This window comes from Erinaceus europaeus, chromosome 1 (genome assembly GCF_950295315.1).
Source record: "Erinaceus europaeus chromosome 1, mEriEur2.1, whole genome shotgun sequence".
Classification (NCBI taxonomy): domain Eukaryota; kingdom Metazoa; phylum Chordata; class Mammalia; order Eulipotyphla; family Erinaceidae; genus Erinaceus; species Erinaceus europaeus.
In genome coordinates, this window is record NC_080162.1 from 57,517,220 (window position 1) to 57,539,208 (window position 21,989).

Consider the following 21,989-nt stretch of genomic DNA (forward strand, 5'->3'; position numbering starts at 1 on the left):
ACAACGACAGCAATAACAACAACAATAATAACTACAACAATAAAAACAACAAGGGCAACAAAAGGGAATAAATAAATACATACATATATACCTTAAAAATGTATCAAATTAAAAAAAGAAAACCTGGGAGGCTGGGCGGTAGCGCAGCGGGTTAAACACACGATGTAAAGTGCAAGGGCCAGAATAAGGATCCTGGTTGGAGCCCCCAGCTGGGGGGGGGGGTTGCTTTACAAGTGGTGAAGCAGGTCTATGGGTGTCTGTCTTTCTCTCCTCCTCTCTGTCTTCCCCTCCTCTCTCGATTTCTCTCTTTCCTACCCAGCAACAACTATAACAACTACAACAAGGGCAACAAAATAGGACAAAATGGCCACCAGGAGCAGTGGATTCGTAGTGCAAGAACAAACACCTCATCACAGACCCCTGCAAGCGTCAACCCGGCTTTGACCTAGCACGTTATGATTGGGCCCTCCTCAATCGCTATAGAACAGGCCATGGCAGGTTCACCGCTATGTTCCATCACTGGGGAGCCAGAGACGACCCGAACTGCCCCTGCAGCTACAGACAGACTATGACCCACATAGTCAACGACTGCCACCTCTCCAGATTCAAAGGAGGTCTCGAAACTTTACATCAGGCTCAACCTGACGCTGTTGACTGGCTACGGAAGAAGGGCAAAAGCTAGAAGTGCAAGCTCTGAGCGCAAGCAATAACCCTGGAGGCAAAAAAAAAGGACACCTCCACCCCACGCCAAAAAGAAAACCCAATCAGAGTTGCTTAATGATCATCTTATTTAAAGAATCTTTTTAATACAAAAATCTCCCTTAATATTTATTGAAAAAAACCTAAAGCATCGTTTTGGAAATAGAGTATAAATTACAAATATATTTGAAAAATTAATCTGAGGTCAATTGTCATTCTTTAAAATATTGTCATTGTTTTTCCTCTTAGCTTTGAGAAGTTTCTCTCTCTCTCTTTCATAATTCTTATGATTATAGCAACAATTATCATATCCATCAAGGATATGGTAACTTTTGAAAACAGTTTCTCAAGGAGAAAATGGCTTTCAAGAAGCAGTCATGCAGGGAAGATATTTTATGTATTTTAAAAGCAATTAGTTCACTATCTACCAGGATTCAGAACTTCATCCTCATTAAAGATAACAAACACAACTTATTTCACTTATAGTCTCTTTAAACGCTCATTAGGGGTGAAATAAGTTAATGCTGTAGAGCTAAAGTTCATATGTCAGCCACAATTTTTTACTACTAAAAGTATTAAATAATTTTAAGATTTTAATAATTACAGATGGTAAAGCTAAAAGTCCTTTAATTTCAAAGGTAATCTTCACAGCACATTATTTTGTTACTTGATATTTTCCCCAAGTCTACTGTAGATTTTTTTTCCTCTTCATGTGTTGCAGAAATATAATGAAGGCATTATTCTGCACACCACTGTGGAAAATAATAGTTCAATAAAAAAAATGTTCAGGCATGCTTGAGCTTATGTAGTTTCTTAAAACATATCCATTTAGTTTGGAATAAAATCGTTGTGCAGCAATAATATTTCATGTTAGAATATATATATTTCCTAGTCAAAAGTATCAAAAAACATTTTTGGTTGAGTAAAATAATATTTTATCACAAAATGTTTAATTCCTAGGCAAAATGGGCATTTTTATGGATATATTTGATTATGTAACCTCTAAAACTTCTGTGTTCTTGAGAATATAGAGCATATATGTTCAACATAGCACAAAATACATTTTCTTTTTAAAATTTATTTTCGATAGAGGCACAGAAACTTGAGAGGAAATGGGGAGATAAAAGAAGAGAGAGAAAAAAAGGCCTGCAGCGGGAGTCAGGCTGTAGCACAGCGGGTTAAGTGTAGGTGGCGCAAAGCACAAGGACCGGCATAAGGATCCCGTTCGAACCCTGGCTCCCCACCTGCAGGGGAGTCGCTTCATAGGCGGTGAAGCAGGTCTGCAGGTGTCTATCTTTCTGTCCTCCTCTCTGTCTTCTTCTCCTCTCTCCATTTCTCTCTGTCCTATCCAACAACAACAACAATAAAACAACAAGGGCAACAAAAGGGAATAAATAAATAAAATAAATATTAAAAAAAAAATTTAAAAAAAGGCCTGCAGCATCATTTCACTGCTCAAGAAGCTTCTCCTCTGCAGGTAGGGATCAGGGACTTGAATCAAGGAACCCAGGTCCTTGCAAACTGTAATGTGTACACTCAAGCACATGTATCACCACTCAGCCCCAGAAATTTCAGTTTCTTTATTTAAAAAAAATATTTATTTTATTCATTTATTCCCTTTTGCCCTTGTTGTTTTATTGTTGTAGTTATTATTGTTGTTGTCATTGTTGGATAGGACAGAGAGAAATGGAGAGAGGAGGGGAAAGACAGAGAGGGGGAGAGAAAGATAGACACCTGCAGACCTGCTTCACCACTTGTGAAGCGACTCCCCTGCAGGTGGGGAGCCAGGGCTTGAACTGGGATCCTTATGCTGGTCCTTGTGCTTTGCACCACCTGCGCTTAACCCGCTGTACTACAGCCCTACTCTCAGTTTCTTTATTTTTTAAACTTACTCATTTTAAATAGAGATAGAGAGAAATTGACAGGGAAGGTGGAGATATGAGAGGTAGAGAAAGACACCTGCAACATTTTTTTACTGCTGTGAGCTCCCTCTACCCTGCAGGTGAGGACCAGGGGCTTGAACTGTAGTTCTTGAACGTGTGCATTTATCCAGAAGCATCAACATCAAACACTAATAAGAAGAAATAAATAAATAATAGGTCCTTTGAGTGGTACTGGGTTAAGTGACAGATTTAGAAAGGAAGGGAGGATTTTTTAGCTTTTACAGCTAGAAAATTAAAGAATTTAGTTGATTTAGCATAGAAAGGCTTATTAATTAAATTTTATTATGAGGACTCTACCTGTTTCTTTCCTGACTTCTGCTGGATTGCCTAAATACAATCAGAACTGCTGTCTAATCGTTCACACATACCTCTTCACACAGAGAAGGAAAACTTTTAGAGGAATGAAATAGAGAATATTCTTCCACATTTTGAACAAACAGGAAAAACACAAAACAGAACTTAGACTATGTTTGGTATATTTACCAAAGTAAAGGACTCTGGGGGTGGGGAATCAGGTACTGGTGCATAATGGTGGAGGAGTACCTGGGGGTAGGGTTAGAATGTTTTGTAGGAAACAGAAATTTTACATATATGCCAACAGTTATATTTACTGTTAACTGTAAAATATTATTCCACCCAATACATTTTTTTTTTAAAAAAAGGATCTTTTCAGTAAACATCATTATGCTTTCATCATTCCTCCCTCCTATTCTTCATAAACACATGCACACACAAACACACACACACACAAACACACACACACACATACACACACACACTTCCATCAATTCTGACTTATTTTGTTAGGGAAAGCAACAATCATGTGAAATGTTACCACTTGAAATGAAGTATCTGACATGTGAGAACATCCAAGGACAAATTCTTCCTGAAAATGTTTTATATACATAATTAAATACCTTCATTAAATTTTTCTCAGTCTTATATACATCCAATAATTATGCTCATGTCATCATATTTACTTGAATAAGATTGTCAGTTTCCATTTCCCAGGAAGGATTGCTTAATCTAAGATGACACCTCTCACTTTTGTCAAATATTTTTTTCACTTATACCTTCAGCCTTATTGAAAAATAGTTGATATATAACACCATATAAAGTCATAATATAATATTAATTTGTTTGTAATTGAAAATTACTAAAGTCAGAACACCAAAATTTAACATTACTGTATTTCTTAATAATTACGTATACTCAAAGACAAGTTGCTGAGTCAATTGTTATGAGGAATTGTTTTCACAAGAATTATTTGAGCAGATGACTTATCCAGTGAATCCCTGACAGACAGGAAGTTTCTGTAGAGAGCATGAAATTTGGGTTAGGAAGGAATTTTAAGTTCTATAGAACTGGGTAATCTATCAGTACGCCATCTTTTTGTTATTGAAATGTTATTACCTTTGTATTTATTTATGTTTACAGAGCTTTACACATACACAATCTCACCACTCTCCAAATGACATCTTCATAGTATGGCTACTGGGTTTAGAGAAGGAGTATCCTGAGGAAGTATTAGAACAGGAGCAGACATTTCCAGTCTTCAAACTGACATAACTGGATGCCAAAGGTTCACCTTACATTAAACAAAAAAGGAAACAGACTCTACCTCCCAGTGGGTAGGGTGATAAGAAAATACAATTATCCAACATTTTTAAATGCCTTTAACCATTATTTTCCCATTTTTCCTTTTGTCCTTTTGTGAAAATGCTGCCAAAAATTGACAACTGTTTGTTAATCATTTTTAGGGAACTACAGGAGAACTAACTCTTCTCAAAAACAAAATGGTAAACAGTTTTTTTTTCTTTATACCTATTTGTCATAAATTTTAAACATATTCCTTCCCTTATTCAACATATATCTATTGAGTGATTACTCCAGGCACAGTTGTGGGGCTGGAGGTCTGATATGTAGAATCAAATTTAGAAGAGCTTGTTTAAATAACTAATTTTCTTTGAAGGGAAGTTGCCATGGGCAACATGGACAAATGTTATATGTTAATGTTCCTAATATGCGAAGAACTAAAATGCTATTCATTATTTTCCATAATAGAAAGTACTACAATTATTGACTTGCACATTCTACCTCACACTGACACCAAGCTCTTTCTAAGGCAGCTCAGCAAAACAAGAGATCTGATGTTTCTAAGTTAAACAGTTGGCAGTAACCACACAGTGGGGTTTCTAAGAATGTCGTCAGAAGGGTGAAGTGATGTTTTTCTCTCACCCCTTCAGAACATACAATTTCCATTCAAATGCATGCTTTTCCTCCCATCCTAGCAAGTGAGGAATTGCCTCACAAATCTCTATAACAGTCTATAGAGTTTTCTAATGGAACCTACTCAGGCACAGTAAAATAGTAACATCTTAAAAATAGCATTATACATCACCGAACCTCCACAAATACATTGGGATTGAGAAAATGACACACATGTGTACATAAATAGGTGGCACATCTATGAGGTCTATAAAACTATCAAAATTGAATCAGTTCTCCCCCCTCTTCAGCTTGGTAATTGCAAATTTTACAATTGATCAGGAAACTGTAAAGTCAATTCAAGCCTATCATTGGCAGGTGAACTCATCAGTGAGACCAACACAGACACCAATTGCTCAGCAATTAATTGGATCTCTCTGGTCGATCCAATTACACTATTAAAAAATAACCAGACCAACCATTTCACAGGCTGATTATTCCAGCTGTCTTGACTGAATTGGATTGGGCTGTCCATTGACCCTATCAATGACTTCACAATTGGCCTGCAAATGATCAAGACAGTCAGTCATCCATGGCCAGTACAATTTCACCAATAAAGTAAAGCTGTCTCCTCATATGCTGCAGGAGCACAAACAGAATTGTTTTCACCATAAGCCATGGCCCCATTTGATAAGAAAATATTTTATGACGATTACTAAGCCAAATGTACATTTGACGAGATGCCCATAGATGGAACAACTCTATCCCTTCAGTATGAAAGTTGCAAGCAGTACTGAAGATGCAAATCTGATTAAGCAAATTGCAGCTGCAAACAAGGCAGGTTCATAAATACTTGGAAACTTTTATGAACATTATGACGATTTCTATTTGATGTAAATCTCTTTTTCATTCACTGCTTTCAAAAGAAAGAAATGACCACTTTTTTTCCTTGGTTGACACATTTGATCAAAGAATGAAATGAAAACATTGAAGAAGTAATGCTTTTAAAAGCAGTCTAGTCATTCTTGGACTATCAAATCTAAATTATAACCCCAGATTTTCCCAGCAGATGTATCTGTTGAATGAAACTCTTTTCAATTCAGAAGATAAAGGTTCTACTTATAAGTATGATTTCACACACACACACACACACACACACACACACACACACACACACACACACACACACACACCCCAAAGAGCTCACTTGCTGTTATCTTATACCCTATTCTCTCTTTTTAGTCAGCTCTATTTGTAGTACAGATTTTAAAGCAGTCATTAAAGATATTTTATAGTTCACTTTTGCTTTGCCATTAGCAATATACTTTAAAATATTTGTCCATGTTGCTACCAAATAAAACATCCAAACAAACATTTATGAGGCATTTGTGAATATATTTAGAAGAAAAGCTATTGTCTATGGGCCATAAGCTATTCTCACTACAATAGATTTTAACTCAGCTGTTTATTTGAAGGTGTTATAGTGGCAAGTTACATGCTGACTTGTTCATGACCTACAGGAGCATAGATGGAGTCTTTGTTTTAAATAAGTATAAAGAACACAGAAAAAAAAACAATGCATTTCTGCATGGAGTTTGCCAACAGAATGGGCATTTTTGTTCTCTCTCTTCACATGATGTGCCTTATATATTATTTTCCTTTTTATAACTTCTGCTGATCTCTGAAGTCTCTTTCTCTTCTCTACACACACACACACACACACACACACACACACATCAGACTGAACATTGCTTGGATTATTGATGAGGGGATTGAGTGGTGATACACCAATTATAGTGTACATATTACCACACATAGCAATAAGGGTTCAGGTCCCGAGTCCTCACCTTCTGTCCCCATGAGCAGTGCGGCAGGCATCTGACCTTTACTCTCTGTCTCTCCCTATCTTTCTCTGTCTCTCACCCTCAATCAAAAATAAAAATATAATAAAATTGGACTCTGTAAACACGGGAGTTGTGTGTAGGCATCAAAACCTATTTGCTGAGCTGCCTTAAAAAGTGATAACCCAGGAGGAAAAAAAATTACTTAGTGGAATATAAGTAAGTATTGTATTAAGAATAATTACAGTTAATTCAAGGCTGGTTCAACATATGTAAGTCAATCAATGTCATTCACCACATCAATAAAAGCAAAACCAAAAATCACATGATTATCTTAATAGACGCAGAGAAAGCCTTTGACAAAATCCAACACCCATTCATGCTCAAAATACTACAAAAATGGGAATAGACGGGAAATTCCTCAAGACAGTAGAATCCATATATAGCAGACCTACAGCCAACATCATACTCAATGGACAGAAGCTGAAAGCATTCCCCATCAGATCGGGGACTAGACTGGTCTGTCCACTATCACCATTACTCTGCAACACAGTATTGGAAGTTCTTGCCATAGCAATCAGGCAAGAGAAAGAAATCAAAGGAATACAGATTGGAAGGGGAGAAGTCAAGCTCTCACTATTTGCAAGTGATATAGTAGTATACATAGAAAGACCTAAAGAGGGAGTTGGATGGTAGTACTGCGGTTAAGCGCAGGTGTGGGAACAAGGATCCTGGTTCGAGCCCCCAGCTCCCCACCTGCAGGGGGGTCCCTTCACAGGTGGTGAAGCAGGTCTGCAGGTGTCTATCTCTCTCTCCTCGCTCTGTCTTCCCCATCTCTACCCATTTCTCTACGTCCTAACAATAATGACATCAATAACAACAACAACAATAAAAATACAAGGGCAACAAAAGGGAAAAAATTAAAGAAATAAATAAAAAATCTTTGATTAAAAAAAAAGAAAGAAACAAAGACCTAAAGAATCTAGCAGAAAACTACTGGAAGTTATTAGGCAATATAGCAAGGTATCAGGCTAAAAAATCAATGTACAAAAATCAGTGGCATTTCTTTATGCAAACACTAAATCTGAAGAAGAAGACATGCAGAAATCACTCCCATTCACTGTTGCAGCAAAATCAATAAAATACCTAGAAATAAAGCTTACCAAAGAAGTGAAAGACCGGTATACTGAAAACTATGAGTCACTATTCAAGGAAATAGAAAATGATACCAAAAAAATGGAAAGACACCCCATGCTCATGGATTGGAAGAATAAATATCATCAAAATGAATATTCTCCGCAGAGCTATATACAAATTTTATGTGATACCCATCAAAGTTATACCAAGTTTCATTAAGAGAATACAACAAAAGCTACAATCATTTATCTGGAACCAGAAAACACCTAGAATTGCCAAAACAATCTTGAGGAAAAGAAACAGAAATGGAGGCATCACACGCCCAGATCTCAAACTATATTATAAGGCCATCATCATCAAAACAGCCTGGTACTGGAACAAAAATAGGCACACAGACCAGTGGAACAGAAATGAAAGCCCAAAACTAAACCCCCACACATAGGGATATCTAATCTTTGATAAGGGGGCCCAAAGTATTAAATGGAGGAAGGAGGCTCTTTTCAATAAATGATGCTGGGAAAACTGGATTATAACATGCAGAAGAATGAAACTGAACCTCCTTATCTCACCAGAAACAAAAGTCAACTCCAAATGGAGCAAGGACTTGATGTTAGACCGGAAACTATGAAATACTTAGAGGAAAACATTGGTGGAACACTTTCCCACCTAAACCTCAAGGACATCTTTGATAAAACAAACCCAATTGCAAGGAAGACTAAAGCAGAAAGAAACCAATGGGACTATATCAAATTTAAAAACTTCAGCACAGCCAAAGAAACTATCACACAAACAAGGAGACCCCTCACAGAATGGGAGATCTTCACCAAAATATACAAAGAGCTCAACAAACTTAGCACCAAAAAACCAAATGACCCCAGCTAAAAATGAGTAGAGGATATGAACAGAACACTGACTACAGAAGAGATCAAAAAGGCTAACAAACATATGAAAAATTGCTCCAGGTGGCTGATTATCAGAGAAATGCAAATAAAGACAACATTGAGATAGCACCTCACTCCTGTGAGAATGGCATACATCAAAAAGGACAGCAGCAACAAATGTTGGAGAGGCTGTGGTGACAGAAGAACCCTTCTGCACTGCTGGTGGGAATGTAAATTGGTCCAGCCTCTCTGGAGAGCAGTCTGGAGAATTCTCACAAGGCTAGACATAGACCTTCCCATAGACATGACCCATTAATTCCTCTTCTGAGGATATACCCCAAGGATTCCACAATGCCCAATCAAAAAGATATGTGTACACCTATGTTCATAGCAGCACAATTCATAATAGCTAAAACCTGGAAGCAACCCAGGTGCCCAACAACAGATGAGTGCCTAAGAAAGCTGTGGTATATATACACAATGGAATACTACGCAGCTATTAAGAACAATGAACCCACCTTATCTGACCCATCTTGGAAGGAGCTAGAAGGAATTATGTTAAGTGAGCTGAGTCAGAAAGATAAAGATGAGTATGGGATGATCCTACTCATCAACAGAAGTTGAGAAAGAAGAACAGGAAGGGAAACTTAAAGCAGGATTTGACTAAATCTAGAGTAGGGCACCAAAGTAAAAACCCTGTGGTGAGGGTGAGGGTAGACATTCGGCTTCCCAGGGCAGTGGGAGGTGGGGGTGGGAGTAGGGGGGTGGGATAGGACACAGTCTTTTGGTGGTGGGAATGGTGTTTATGTATACTCCAATTAAATTGTAGTCATACAAATCACTAATTTATATGAGAAGGGAAATATTGATTGTATGTCTCAAACTTTTTAAAGCACAGACTGAGTCTTTTTAATACATAGGCTAAGTCTTTGATATGTTGACTCTCTCAAAAGCCTAGACCAGGGAGAACAGAAGCAAACGGTGGCACAGCTATATACAAGATGTTGGGTATTATACAGCAAATCCTAACATAGGGACTTTTCAAAGTTAACCCAATACCAAATAATGTGATGACAACAATAACTATCTATTGTCTTCTTGAACCCTAAGACAGCAGGAACCTCACATTTCCACTATAGAGCCTATATTTCCCCCAGTCCTGGAACCTTAGGGTGGGGCCCACTTTCCTGCATGTTTCTCTAAATTCATATGAAATAATACTGCATCTGCCGATCACAACCTAATCAACACAACAAGTGCCACCTCAGCATGCTTCACTTCAGACTGCGTCCAGAGATTTCAGGTGTGGAATGACAACCCTTCAGCTTCATTACTCGGGTGAGACCTTTCCTTTCATAGTATTCTCTAATTGCATTCCAGGAGGTTCACTTCCTAACAAAGTCCCCAAACCTAGATATAGACTAGGTCCCATGAGATCGAGCATATGTTCACACGTATCCATAAACTAGGGCAAAATATATACCTGAAAGCAATAGTACACGATAGTCTGCAGTGAGTACCCCCCAACACTTCATCTGCACTACTCCAGCCTTTAGGTCCATAATTGTCCAACAATTTGTTTGGTTTTGTATGTTAACTTTCTTTTCAGCCACCAGGTACCAGATGCCAGCATGACCCCGACCAGACTTCCTCGGACAGATGATCCCACCAATATGTCCTGAAGCTCTGCTTTCACAGAGACCCACCCTACTAGGGAAAGAGAGAGGCAGACTGGGAGTATAGATCAACCAGTCAGTACCCATGTTCATTGGGGAAGCAATTACAGCAGCCAGACCTTCCACCTTCTGCAACCCACAATGGCCCCTTGGGTCCATACTCCAAGAGGGATAAAGAATGGGAAAGCTATCTGGAGAGGGGATGGGATATGGAGATCTGGTGGTGGGACCCCTCCTACCCTATGGTTTCGTTAATGTCTCCTTTTTTAAATAAATTAATTTAAAAAAGAATAATTATAGTTGATTAAAATTACGTAGCATCCAACAATACCAGTTCTGATATACAATAAACAATGTGTAAATAATAGTTGTTTATGTCCATTAAGAGAAATACACAATAACATTTTGTAATGTATTATTTTTAATAGTCATCTAGAATAAATGGAAGTATATATCAAAAGGAAAGGGGTAAACAAAAAATCTTCCAACTCGTTCTGTATTCTTAAAATGAAATGTTTTTCAGCAATACAAAGGAATCAACTAGCATAAAAATAAGAGAAAAGGGAAGTAAAAAAATAATAACATTTTGCATAACAAAAGAAAGTAGATGCAGAATAACAAAAACAACATGATTTCATGTATAGGAACATATAAGTCTTTGAGGACAGAAACTGAAGTGTGAGAAGATAGGAGAAGGTCATGGGAAGGACCTAGAAGAGCTTCTGATAGTTTGGAATGCTTATCTTGATATATGAGTGGTGGCTATAGGGTATATTTGCTTTTTGAGGAAATCAAGAGATATACCTAAAGATGCATGTAACCTATGGAATGCATGTTAGAATGCATTTAAAATTAGACAAATATATATAATAGGAGAGGCACAGCATAATATAAACAATTCAGTTTACCAGTGGGAGGTTTAAGGTTATGTGCAAAACTCTGAAACAATCACCATTCTCTGTCAAATTCTCCATCCAACAAATGCATGGTCTGAACTAGATTTTCCAAGGATCCTTCTAAATGTCAGTGATTACCTAAATGAAAACTCTTGTTTTGTTTTATATATGGACTATATACCAATGCAATATATGATTACTTCTAGAAAATATATTTTTAGTATACAACTATCATCTTCATAATGGAAAAATCTTTGTTCACATAGTTGTTTCCATTACTCAGATCAGAGACTAGACTGCCAGACCAGCTGAGAAATTTCTTATAATCTGGAATATAATCTATCCTAAGGCCTTTCCTATCCACTTTGCTTCAGATAAAGCAAACTAAAAGACATGTTTTCCATGATGTTTTGCAAATTAGTAATAAATGAAAATTTTATTATTTACAAGTATCAGTCTTTCCTTAGAAAAATGTTTACCTAGAATAATTTTACTGAATTTTTCAGATGAATATATACAATATATTAATATAAAAATTAAGAATATATTTATATGTCAATATAAAATTTAAACATGTAGTATTACAGGTGTTAATATACACTTTATGAATATGTACTATCATTTCAGTGTTGGATTCCTTTTTATCTGATTTATTAAGAGTGAATAGTGAATTAATTATTTTAAGAACATTTAATACGTTATTGTCAGATGCAAGACAGTTGGCCAGTTTGATGCCAAGTTTCCCGAAAAATATACCATAGTGTAATGTGACCAGTAAAAATCTAGTCCCCAAACTAAACACTGAAATTTTGGCCTGTGAGGGCTAACTGATACTCTTTTTTTCTTAAGTTGGCATAACATAAATATGAATTGTTATACATGCTAAAATCCTAGTGGGTTTCTGAAGGATAGTCTGGGCTGATAGAAAGAAAAGAAGTATAATGCACAGATAAAATGAAAATGTCCAGTCCTTTTAAGGAAGGCTTTACTAGTAGAATGGGGGCAGGCAAAGATAGTAGGGAATGTGTTTAAGAAAATACAACCATCTATCATAAAAAAATAAGAAACTGTACCCATGTGGCAACAACTGTCTTGTAAATCATTATTTACCTAGTATGCAATGAAATAGAAAGGCTATATAAGAGCTAATGTTTTTAGGGTTTATGTCCAACTCTAGATGACCATTGAGAATATGTTAGATGTTAGTACATGAATCGCTTAGTGAACTTCAGCTACAGGCATACCCATCTTCTTAATAGATTCACACTAGGAGCTAGACAGATAGCATAATAGATATGTAAAACAACTTTCATGCCTAAGGCATCAAAGTCCCTAGTTTAGTTCCCAGCACTACAAAAAGTCAAAGTTGAGCAGTGTTCTGAAGAAAATGAGTAAGTAGGGGAGTCGGGCTGTAGCTCAGCGGGTTAAGCGCAGGTGGCGCAAAGCACAAGGACTGGCATAAGGATCCCGGTTCGAACCCCGGCTCCCCACCTGCAGGGGAGTCGCTTCACAGGCAGTGAAGCAGGTCTGCAGGTGTCTATCTTTCTCTCCTCCTCTCTCCATTTCTCTCTGTCCTATCCAACAACGACTACAACAATAAAAAAACAAGGGCAACAAAAGGGAATAAATAAATAAAATAAATATTTTTAAAAAAAGAAAATGAGTAAGTAGATGTGGCAAAGAAACTACTACTGAGAGATTGAAGACCATTCTCAGCAACAAGACAGTTGACATTTCGAAGAATGTCAACATCTCTCTGAAGGGTCTCATGCTCATCATGAAGGGCCCCAGAGGCACCCTGCGGAGGGACTTCAACCACATAGTAGAGCTCAGTCTCCTCAGAAAGAAAAAGAAGACGCTCCTAGTTGACAAATGATGGGGGAATAGAAAGGAACTAGCTCCTGTTCCAACTATCTGCAGCCATGTATAGAATATGACCAAGGGTGTTACACTGGGTTTCTGATACAAAACGAGGTCCGTGTATGCTCACTTCCCTGCCAACGTTGTTATTCAGGAGAATGGTCCTCTTGTTGAAATCAGAAATTTCTTGGGCTAAAAATACATAAGCAGGGTATGAATGAGGTCAGGTGTTGCATGCTCGGTATCTCAAGCCCAGAAAGATGAATTAATTCTTGAAGGAAATGACATTGAACTTGTATCAAATTCAGCTGCATTGATTCAGCAAGCTACAACTGTTAAAAACAAAGATATCTGGAAGTTTTTGAATGGTATCTATGTTTCTGAAAAAGGAACAGTTCAGTAGGTTGATGAATAATCTCTAAATTGTCCAGCCACACAAGCAGCAAAATAATGGGATGACATATCAGACCTACTTGTGACTTCTTCAAAGATGCAACAAAAGCTACTACTGGTTTGGAACTTTTCACAAAAGAAAAAAGAAAAAGAAAAAGAATAAGTAAATAAATAAATAAACATAAAAATTAAAACTAACATACCACAGCATGGAAGAGGGATGGTAAAGATGCTGTAGCTTTATCCATGAAGTGCAAGGTCTGGTTTCTCTCTACAACAAAGTATGGAAATCAGTGTAATACATAGGGTTCAAAAACTGATCTTCTAATCTCTACTTCTCCAACTACTAGTGAGACCAGTCACTTCATTTGTCTTGCAAACAGTTGCTGAACAAACTCACAGGAGCAGTTGTTGGGAATTTATAAATGAAAGAAGCCTTAGTTCCTTTTTTTGTGGAACAAAAGTATAAATTTATTGTTTTCAATAGAGCTTGGCCAGTGCTACGATAGTCTGTTCACACAAGGTTTTAAATCCTGGAGTATATCAGTGGGATATTAAAGCCAGCTTGAATGATCAGATTAACACACACACACACACACACACACACACACACACACACACACACACACACACACACACACACAAACAAAAAACAGCTAAGGGTTGAAACAAAACATACAGTCTGAATATTTGAAGGAAGAGTTGGGCTTCATCATAAAAAGAAGAGGAGAGGGGCTGGGTGGTGGCGCACCTGGCCAAACAGGGACCCAGGTTCAAGACCCCCTTCCCCACTTGTGGGGGGGAAAGCTTCACTAGTGGTGAAGCAGTGCTGCAGGTGTCTCTCTCTCTCTCTCTCTCTCCCTCTCAATTTCTCTCTGTTCCTATGCAATATATAAGTAAATATATATAATATATGATTTTTTTTAAAGAGGAGATAGGAATCTCTCTAATACTTTTCAGCCACCAAGTTGCAGATGCTACCATGATGCTGACCTGACTTCCCTGGGAAGATGACCTCACTAATGTGTCCTGGAGCCCACCTTCCCAGAGCCCTACCCCACTAAGGAAAGATAGGAACAGACTAGGAGTATGAATAGACCTGCCAATGTCCATGTCAAGTGGAGAAGCAATTACAAACTCTGGTGGTGGGAACTGAATTGTAACCCTCTTATTTCATAATCATGTAAATCATTATTAAGTCACTGTCAAAAGAAAAGAAAACAAACAAATAAACAAAAAAATTGCTCTCCCATGTGAAAATATTTGAGTTGCAATAATTTGGTTTACATAAATTAATGGGGAAATCTCTCACCAGCGTAATCTTGTGGTTCTGTAGATTTGACCTAGCATATGTAAGTCATTTCAGGCCACCTCTGAAGCACAGACACATTATAAGAAATCTTATATGCTCAATTGGAATAAGAAGTTGAATTATTTATCTACCAGGTAATGTACAGTACATGAATTCAATAATTTTACTACCATACTCTCTCCCCATATTACTTAAATTATGTTTATGAATAAAATTTTAGTGATAAAATTTGATCTCTACTGACATGCTGAGAGAGAGAACTTTCTTTATGAATAATAATAAAATAATATAGGTGTTGCAGGGATAAAAAGAAAACTAAGCAACTGGTAGAACATATTTGTACATCTTAAATCTGGAGAAAGATTGATTAAAAATCTACAAAGAAATAATACAGTTCAGCAACAAAGAAACAATCAACCCAGTGAAAAGGTGGGCATAAATCATTCCCTATAGTAAATATTCAGGTGACAAATAAACATAAGAAATAATGTCCACATCCCTCATAGTTAGAGAAAGGCAAATTAAAACTATAATGAGATACCATTCCACATCAATGTGTTGACCTATATCAATAAAATAGGAAAGGACATGTGTTGTCAAAGATGTGGAGAAAGTGGCATTTTGGTACATTCTTGGTGATAATGCAAACTGGTGCTGTCCCTAAAGAAATAAAAATGGAAATATCTTATGATACAACAATATCTCTCCTAGGCATGCATTTAAAGGTCATGGATGCACTATTATGGCAGAATATAAGTAAACATATTCATAACAATACTTTTTTTTAAATTTTTTTATTTAAGAGAGGATTAATGAACAAAAACATAAGGTAAGAGGGGTACAACTCCACACAAGTTCCCACTACCCAATCCCCATAACCCACCCCCTCCCATGGTAGCTTTCCCATTCTCTAGCCCGCTGGGAGCATGGACCCAGGGTCGTTGAGGGTTGCAGAAGGTAGAAGGTCTGGCTTCTGTAATTGCTTCCCCGCTGAACATGGGCGTTGACTGGTCGGTCCATACTCCCAGTCTGCCTCTATCTTTCCCTAGTAAGGTGTGTCTCTGGGGAAGCTGAGCTCCAGGACACATTGGTGGGGTCTTCAATCCAGGGAAGCCTAGCCAGCATCCTGGTGGCATCCGGAACCTGGTGATTGAAAAGAGAGTTAACATATGAAGCCAAACAATTTGTTGAGCAATCATGGATCCCAAGCTTAGAATAGTGGAGAGGAAGTGTTAGGGAGGTATTCACTGCAAACTCTAGTGTACTTCTGCTTTCAGGTATATATTTTGCAGTAGTTTATGGATACGTGTACACATAAGCTCTCTCTCACAGAAACTGGTGTATATCTAGATTATGGGACTTTGTTAGAAAGTGAACTACCTGAGATGAAATTAGAGTGTACTATAAAAGGAAAGGTCTCACCCGAGTAATGAAGTTGAAGGGTTGTCATTCCACATGTGAAGTCTCTGGATACAGTCTGAGGTGAAGCATGTTGAGGTAGCAATCATTGCTTTGGTTAGGTTGTGATCGGCGGATGCAATATTATTTGGTTTGGATTGGGAGATGCATACGGGAAAGTGGGCCCTATCCAAGGGTTCCAGGACTGGGGGAAGTAGGGGCTCTATAGTGAAGATGTGAGGTTCCTGCTGTCTTAGGGTTCAAAAAGACAATCGATAGTTAATATTATCATCGCATTATTTGTTAATTGGGTTAACTTTGAAAAGTCCCTTTGTTATGGTTTGCTGTACAGTACCCAGTATCTTGTATATAGCTGTGCTATTGGATGCTTCTAATCTACTTGGTCTAGGCTTTTGAGAGAGTCCGCATATCAAATACACAGCCTATATATTAAAAAGATTCAGTTTGTCTTTTGAGAAACTTTGAGACATACAATTGATTTCCCCCTCTCATATTAATTAACTACTGATTTATATGTCTACATTTTGCTAGGAGTGTACATAAACACCATTCCCACCACCAAAGGAACAATACTTTTAAATAATAACCAATCCGCTTCCCCAGAGACCCATCCTACTAGGGAAAGAGAGGCAGACTGGGAGTATGGACCGACCAGTCAATGCCCATGTTCAGCGGGGAAGCAATTACAGAAGCCAGACCTTCTACCTTCTGCAACCCACAATGACCCTGGGTCCACGCTCCCAGAGGGATAGAGAATGGGAAAGCTTTCAGGGGAGGGGGTGGGATATGGAGATTGGGTGGTGGGAATTATGTGGAGCTGTACCCCTCCTACCCTATGGTTTTGTTAATTAATCCTTTCTTAAGTAAAAAAGAAAAAAATCATCATCAAAAAAAATATATATGAACATTGTCTATGGAAATACAAAGTAAAAGTTTTTTGATGAAAATAAATAAATAAATAAATAATAACCAAATTATAGAAGCACCCTCAATACCTATTAAGTGTGAATGGATAAATAAGTTATAGGATATATATATATATATGTATATATATATATTATGTGTGTATATATGTCATATAAATACACAATGAAATAATAATCTGCTATCAGCAAAGATGACATTGTATCATTTGAGAAAAAATAGATGAAACTCTTAAGTGAAATTAAGAAGGGAAAGATAACTACCAATGTTATTATTTATAAGTGGGATTAAAGAAATAAACCAATAAACATGGATAAAATGGTAACCATACTTTCTCTTGAACTTTGGAAAACTATGGTGGTTATTGAGATTGGGATGGCGTATCATAGGTCCTTGGTGGACAGTGTGGTGACTAACCTACAACATGTATAGGGTATAGGACTATATGCTGTAATCTTAAAATATTGCATATTTGTGTCAAATCACTAACATAGAAAGTTTCTTAAATAATAACAAATCTATGTTAGTATTATCTTGTCATATTAATCACACCTCAGGAATTCAAGTTCCAATTCATTATTTATAAAATTCTCAGATTTTTAAGTTTTGAAATCTAATAATCAACATGGTAGGAAAAAGTAAACATGACAGCTACTAGAATCTCAATAGATATGTGAGAACAGGTTGACTGAAGGAAGAAAGAATAGCCTTGTATTTTATCTAAAATTCAGACTTGAATAGCTTCAATATAAAACAGATTCAGTGAGGCAATTATCTTTTCCAGAGATTCCCTGCCTCAGTGAGCTGGAGATACTGGGTAGGAAAATTTCAAGACTTTAAAATAACTGAAAAATGTCATAATATTTCACTATGAAAGTGAAGAAGTAACTCAAAGTAGAAGTGTTTCATGTATTTGGACAGCTCTCTCTCATTGTTTTCTATCCAGGAGGAGATGAGAGTGAAATAAAAAAGAGACATTGTATAAGATCACGTGGACACCTATAGTTGCAGTTAGCTTTGGCGCTCTGTTTCATTTTAGATATTTTGTAAAAAGTATTATAATAAAATTAATTCATGCCCCATACTTGAAACTAAACCATTCTTATTTAAAAGGAAGTGATTTGTCCAGAGTAACTATTTTTCATTGCACCCTTATAATAAATCATTCCCAGATGTTAAGATGGATAAAACACCCCCTCTTTGCTCTGAAATACCTGTATAAGCAGGTGTATTTTAATTAGATGGTTTCAAGTTCTATGTATTCAACTATTGTTCTGGATATAGTTAAAAGTCAGTGAAAGAGAGGCTGGGTGGTGGTGCACAAGTTATAATGCACAAGGACCTGGGTTTGAGCCTGGTCCCTACCTGCAGGGGGAAAGCTTTGCAAGTGGTGAAGCAGTGCTTAAGTGTTTCCCCCTATCTCCCCCTTCCCTCTCAATTTCTGGCTGTCTCTTTCCAATAAATAAATAAAGCTGATTTCTTTTTTTTTTTTTTTAAGTCAGATAGAGTTTTTCATGCCAAGAACAAAACCATCACACTTCATTTATAAAGAAATTTTTAAGCAGGGTTTGTGTACAAGTAATATGCTGAGAGTCAAATATTCCATCCATAGATTTTTTTTTTTTTTTTGCTTCCGGGGTTATTGCTGGAGCTCGGTGCTGGCACTATGAATCTGTTGGATAGTATGCCAGCTCCCCCTGGCTTCTGCTTAACCATATGCCTATATAGGGATAGATTTAATCCCATTCAAAGCTTTGGTCTATTTACATAAATCACTTTTACATTTACATAAAGCACTCCAGGGCATTGGTGGTTCATTGATAGGATTCTCGCCTGCTCTGCCCCCTCCCTGTCACACTCTGATTTTCACCAGTCACTTTTCTCTCCACCCTCTCTATGTCACATCCTGTTTCCACCCTACTTGGCAAGTATATATAAAGACAGCATTGTGAGTTTCAGGGTACTTGAGTTTAGCTTAGCTCGTCTTAGATTGTGCTGCGTCCTGCATGAATAAAGAGATACTGCCTACAGCTCAACCATGAGTCCCTGGTCGTCTGTCACCCGCCCGTGAAGCCAGCCCTGCGAAAACAACATAGCCCGGCGAAAACAACATGAATCCATTGCTTCTGGAGGGCATTTCCCCAATTTTTATTGGACAGGACAGAGAAAAGTTGAAAGAGGAGGGGAAGATAAAGAGGGGGAGAAAAAGACACCTGCAGACCTGCTTTACTGCTTGTAAAGTGCCCCTCCCATCCCAACCCTGCAGATGAGGAGCAGGGGGCTCCAACTGGGATCCCTGCGTGGGGCTTTGTGCTTCGTACTATGTGTGCTTAACCAGGTGCGCTACCACCCTGCCCCTAGAGCAAAACTTTCTTCACATCTCCTTAGGTCAAGCGTTTTTCATAAGAAATCAGTCAATTGGTATGTAAATTTCATGTGATCCTATAGGGTTGCTAAGCTTTTGCCTATATATATATATTTGCCTTTTATGTAAGAGTGCATCAGTAGACCAGGGAGACTGAGAAGTATGGGTCGACCTGCCAATGCCCATGTTCAGCACAGAAGCAATTACAGAAGCTGGACCTGCCACCTTCACCCTCCCCCCCACCATGATCCTGCGTCTATATTCCCAGAGGGATAAAGAATAGGTAAGCTATCAGGGGAGGTAAGGAGATACGGAGTTCTGGGGGTGGGAATTGTGTGGAATGTACCCCTCTTGTCAATATTTCCATTTTATAAATAAAAAATTTAAAAAATGAATTTGAGAATCTTGTAAACAAAAGATTGTCAGATAAGATAGTAATTCTCTAAGGATTTAGAAGTGTCCAGTGCCTTTCAGTTGTGATGATTCAAGTAAGGGCTCTATGAATTTGCTTTACATAGTACTTATTTAAGCATATTCCAATACTTGAGGAAATATACTCCTCACAGAAACAAAGGCATAGAAAATTAAGCATACAAAAATATGTAACAGGCTAATATAGATATTGGAAGGAGTTTACATATAAGGTGTTGAGATTATTCTGGGTTATATAAAGCTATTTGTTCACATTCCAAAACTTATACTGTTATTAGTAAGTCATTTCTCCATCTCTGTCCTAGCAATCAGAGCCAAAGTTCAAAGTCTGTTTCAACCTTTATAAACAATACAACTCTAGGGAATTTTAGAGTGAGGTATGCAGTTAGTTCAATGTCTGTCCTCCTGATGCTGAAGACATTTTGGCAAATAAATCAACTTTACTTAGCTTCAATTTTAAAGCTTTGGACTCAAGGCTTTTTTTTTCTAGTTAGTGAGTCATTTAAACATAGGTATATGAATACTATACTGAAATCAGAGCTAATGAAAACTAGTCTCTGGAAAATATACAGCAATTTTAAAACTGAAATTTTTCTATAAGGATAAAATCTTTTCAAGTGAGTCCCTAATAATTTTTTTCTTTATCTACTATACCAGTAATTAATTTTGTTTCTTTTTTTTCCAACTCAGGAAAATTAAAGAAATGCTCTAACCCACATTTCTTAAAGGTCTCTCCTGACTTTTCATCAAGGTGGTATTTTTCCACAGAGAAAGGCTTTGGAGCATGTCAGTTTATTGTGCATGTCCATCCTCCATATTAATTCAAAGTAACTATTATGGAAGATCAATGGAGCATGAGTTATTCCTGCCCTACGCATAATGTCTAAGAATAAGAGAGCTCCAAATATCAATTCACATAATAGTCTATGCAACAGTGTAGGGAAGAACTCCATGCAGTTAAGGGATTTTTCTGGAAGCTCTATGTTAGATGTAAAATTCAAGAGGTAGGAGACAGTCCCTGAGTTTGTTCTGTTTATATGTTCACGAGAAGTTTAAATATTAGGATGGAGTTAACATGCCAACACAAGAAATTTTGTAGAACATTCAGCCATCTGGGTTTAAAACATTGTGTATGTAAGGAATTTATTTCTTACAGTGATTTTTTTTGTGTGTGTGTGAATTGGAAAGCTTTTGCACATGCAGATCCTACCTATCTGTCATCACGTCTAAACTTTATCCTGCTACATGCTGCAATTTGACTGAGCATTTGTTTTTTTTCTCAGAACATGGCAGCCTCTGGTCACCAGATGATCATCTGCTCAGAAGTTAAATCCCTTAACTGATGATCTTACCAGCTTCTGCTCACACCCTGTGCCAGAAAAAGTACTATATCTTTTAGCAAATGTTGTCTCAACTTTCTAATTTAGACTAAATACCAATACCTAGTTCTTCCCTTAGCATTCTTAATTCTGCTTGTCTTGATCCTCTCACATTCTATCATATTTTTGTGTGTGTGTGTGTATCCATCAGCTGAACTTAATTACTGAGATCCTTTTTGTACCATGAACATGTGAAATAAAATCAGTTAGGTCTATCCCCTCAATTATAATGAGAAGTGCTAGACAACAGACAAATAAAATTTAAGTGAAAGGTAATTATAGTTATCTGTTGGTACCACGGTAGAAATTAGTAGGTGATTTTTTTGGGACATTCCTGGGTCTTTCCTGGATTTACTCTCACTATAAACTAGCAATGATAAGGACTGCCCCACTCTCTGAAGGGAGGCTGGATCATCCTGTCTATCACTTGAAGGAGACTAGTCTTGAAATGAGTGCAGTCTAGAATGTGCCCAGCTACGACCAGAGTGTGAGCTCAATCTGACAGGGATTTAGTGGTTATACTGGAACCTGTGCTAAATGAATATGCATGGGCCAGTGTCAGATCTATGTAATAAACAGTTTATTGTATTATATATTTTCTTTAAGTTTGAGAGCCTCTCTCTG

The 21,989-nt window shown here is 37.4% G+C and overlaps 1 pseudogene; it reads left to right on the forward strand.

Moving 5' to 3' along the window:
- Positions 1-5,600: 5,600 nt before the first annotated feature.
- Positions 5,601-13,861, forward strand: LOC103115965 (large ribosomal subunit protein uL6-like; annotated as a pseudogene).
- The last annotated feature ends 8,128 nt before the right edge of the window (positions 13,862-21,989 follow it).